The sequence below is a fragment of the Chrysochloris asiatica genome, unplaced genomic scaffold, assembly GCF_000296735.1.
Source record: "Chrysochloris asiatica unplaced genomic scaffold, ChrAsi1.0 scaffold00003, whole genome shotgun sequence".
NCBI lineage: Eukaryota > Metazoa > Chordata > Mammalia > Afrosoricida > Chrysochloridae > Chrysochloris > Chrysochloris asiatica.
The window spans coordinates 7,001,333-7,004,953 of NW_006408521.1; the positions used below are offsets into that span (position 1 = coordinate 7,001,333).

General features: G+C 39.2%; 1 pseudogene; it reads left to right on the forward strand.

Annotated features, from left to right (window-relative positions):
• The first annotated feature begins 3,174 nt into the window (after positions 1-3,174).
• The window catches only part of LOC102831896, a 94,865-nt pseudogene continuing 94,418 nt past the window's right edge, over positions 3,175-3,621 (forward strand).

Below are 3,621 nucleotides of genomic sequence, written 5' to 3' on the forward strand. Positions count from 1 at the left end.
TAGCGACCCTGTACAGGGTTTCCGAGGGTGTAAATCTTTACGGGAGTAGAAAGCCTCATCTTTCTCCCGCGGAGCGGCTGGTAGTTTCGAACCGCTGACCCTAAGGTTCGCAGCCCGATTCGTAACCACTACGATTGCAAAGTATGAATATTCCGGAACACTTAATTGTGCTGATGAGGAATCTGTACCTGGACCAAGAAGCAGTTGTTCAAACAGAATGTGGAACACTGAATATTTTTTAATTAAGAAAGCTGTGTGACAAGGTTGTATACCTTCACCATACTTATTCAGCCTGTAGGCTAGCAAATAATCCGAGAAGCTGGGTTCTATGAAGAAAAACATGGCATCAGGATAGGAGGAAGACTCATTAACCACTTGCAATATACAAATGATACAACCTTGCTGGCTGAACGTGAAGAAAACTTAAAACATTTACTGATGAAGAACAAACAGCACAGCCTTTGGTATGGATTACATCTCAATGTAAAGAAAACAAAAATCCTAACCACTGGACAAATAAACAACATACTGGAGAAAAGACTGAAGTTGTCAAGACTTCATTCTTCTTGTATCAATTATCAACACTCATAGAAGCAGCAGTCAAGAAATCAAATGACGTATTGCATTAGGCAAATTTGTTGCACAAGATGTTTTTAAAGTATTGAAGAGCAAAGATGTCAGCTTGAGGACTAAGATGCACCTGACCCAAGTTATGGTATTTTCAATAACCTCATATATATTATGTATACGAAAGTTGTACAGTAAATAAGGAAGAACATAGAAGAATTGATGCTTTTGAGATATGGTTTTAGAGGAGAATACTGAAAGTGCCATGGGCTGCCCAAAGAACCAATAGATCCATTTTGGAAGAAGTGCAGCCAGAGTGCTCCTTGGAGGCCAAGATGGCCTAACTTCATCTCTCATACTTCAGACATATTGTCAGGTGGGACCAGTCACTGGAGAAGGATATCATGTTTGGTAAGGTGGAGGGTCAGAGAAAAAGAGGAAGACCCCCAACGAGATGGATTAGCCAAGTGGCAGCATCGATGAACTCAAATGTGGCAACTGTAGTGTGGTTGGCCCAGGATTGGGCAGTGTTTTATTCTGCTTTAAATGAGTTCGCTATGGGCTGATACCCACTTGATGGCGCCTAACAACAACAACAAAAAGGAAGACCCATTGTTATGACCACAACTTTACTCATTTTAAACCATTCAGAATAAAGCAAAAATAAATGGTTTAAATTCAGGAAACATATGCTCCAGTGTTGCATCTTTCTACCATACTAATTCAATCTGTGTTCTGAGCAAATAATTCAAGAAGCTGAATTATATGGAGAAGAACATGGTGTCAGGGTTGGAGGAAGGCTCATTAACAACTTGTGATATGCAGATGATACAATATTGCTTCCTAAAAGCAAAGAGGAATTAAAATACCTATGAAGATGAATGACCACAGCCTTCAGTATGAATTGCACCTCATTTTAAAGCAAACAAAGATCCTCAAACCTGGACCAATAAGTAACATTTTGATAAACAGAAAAAATACTGAAATTGTCAATGACTTCATTTTTCATGAATTCACAATCAATACTCATGGAAAGAGCAGTCAGGAAATTGAACAATGTACTGCATTAGGCAAATCTGCTGCACAAGACCTGTTTTAAGTGTTGAAGAGCAAAGATGTCAGTTTGAGGACTAGTATGTCTTACATGGTATTTTCAATAGCCTCCTCTGCATATGAAAGTTGTACAATGTATAAAGAAGGCAGTAGGAGAATTGATGCATTTGAGTTAATATGTTGGAAAAGAATAATGAAAGTACCAGGGAATGCCAGAAGAACAAACAAATCTGTATTGGAAGAAGTACATCTTGGAAGCAAGGATGGTGAGCCATTATTGCTCACACTTAGGAGATGCTATTAAGAGATGCTATTAAGTCATTGCATTAGGATATCATGCTTTGTAATGTGGAGGGCCAGCAAAAAATGGAAAGACTCCCAAGGAGATGTATTGACACATTTGCAGCAATGGGCTCAAACCTAACAACAGTGAGGATGGCATAGGACTGGGGCAGTGTTTTGTTTTGTTGTGCAAATATTGGCTAGAACTCAGAAGAGACTCAACATCACCTAACAACAACAATAACAAGGAAGAGCAGCTCATATGACCATGATTCAAATTTACACACCAACCACTAAAGCCAATGATAAAGTAATTCACGAATTCTACAAACTTCTTCAGTTTGAAGTTGGTCAAACATGCGCTCAAAATGCATTGATGATTACTAGATGATTGAATATTAAAGTTGAAAACAATGAGGATGGATTTATAGATAAAAAAAAAAAAAACATGGCCATGGAGACAGAAATTATATAGGAGAACGTATGATAGTCTTTTGCAAGACAAATGACTTACTCATTTTAAATACATTTTTTAAACAGTGTAAACAACAACTATACACATGGGCCTCAGCAGACTGAACACAAAGGTGTCAAACTACATTTATGGAAAGATAAAACAGAAAAGCTCCATGTCATTAGTCAAAACAAGGCCAGGGACCAACTATGGGACAGATCATCAGTTGCTCATATGCTAGTTCAGGTTGAAGCTGAAGACATTAAAGCAAGTATACAAGAGCCAAAATGCAACACTGATTTTAGAGATCATCTCAAGATAATGACTAATTAGACACTAATATCCAAAGACCATAAGGGTTTTGCAATGAAATCAGCAGAATCATATGAGAAGAAAGCAAAAAGTAATTACAAAGAAAGGAAAAAAATAAAAGACCAAAATCAATGTCAGGAGAGGCTCTGGAACTTGTTCTTGAAGGCAGACAAGGTAAAACAACTGAAAGAAATGATGAAAAAAAAAAAATCTAAATAGAGAATTTCCAATAGACATCTCAAGAAGACATAGAAAATATTATAATAAAATGTGCAAAGACCTGGAGTAAGAAAAACAAAAGGGAAAAAACACGCTCAGCGTTTCTTAAGTTGAAAGACCCGTAGAAGAAAATTCAAGCCTTAAGTTGGTATGATGGAGGATTCTGTGGGCCAAATGTTGGATGATACAAGACGCATTAAAAGAAGATGGAAGGGAGAAGCCCAAAGGGATTGTGGGAGAAAAGCTTCTTCCTTTCCGTCTGGCAGCAGCCATCAGAGTAAGCCAAGATGGGTGTTTACAAATACATCCAGGAACTATGGAGGAAGAAGCAGTCCTATGTGATGCGATTTCTTCTGCGGGTCTGCTGCTGGCAGTACCACCAGCTCTCTGCGCTGCACAGGGGCCCCCATCCCACCAGGCCAGATAAGGGGCCCAGGCTGGGATACAAAGCCAAGCAAGGTGATGTCATCGATCGGATTCGTGTTAGCAGAGGTGGCTGCAAATGCCCAGTGCCTAAAGGTGCAACCTATGGCAAGCCTGTCCATCACGGTGTTAACCAGCTGAAGTTTGCTAGAAGCCTTCAGTCTATGGCTGAGGAACGAGCTGGACACCACTGGGGGCCCTAAGAGTCCTAAATTCTAACTGGGTTGGTGAAGATTCCACATAAAAATTTTTTAAAGTTATCCACATTGATACATTCCATAAAGTTATCAGAAGAAATCCTGACACCCAGT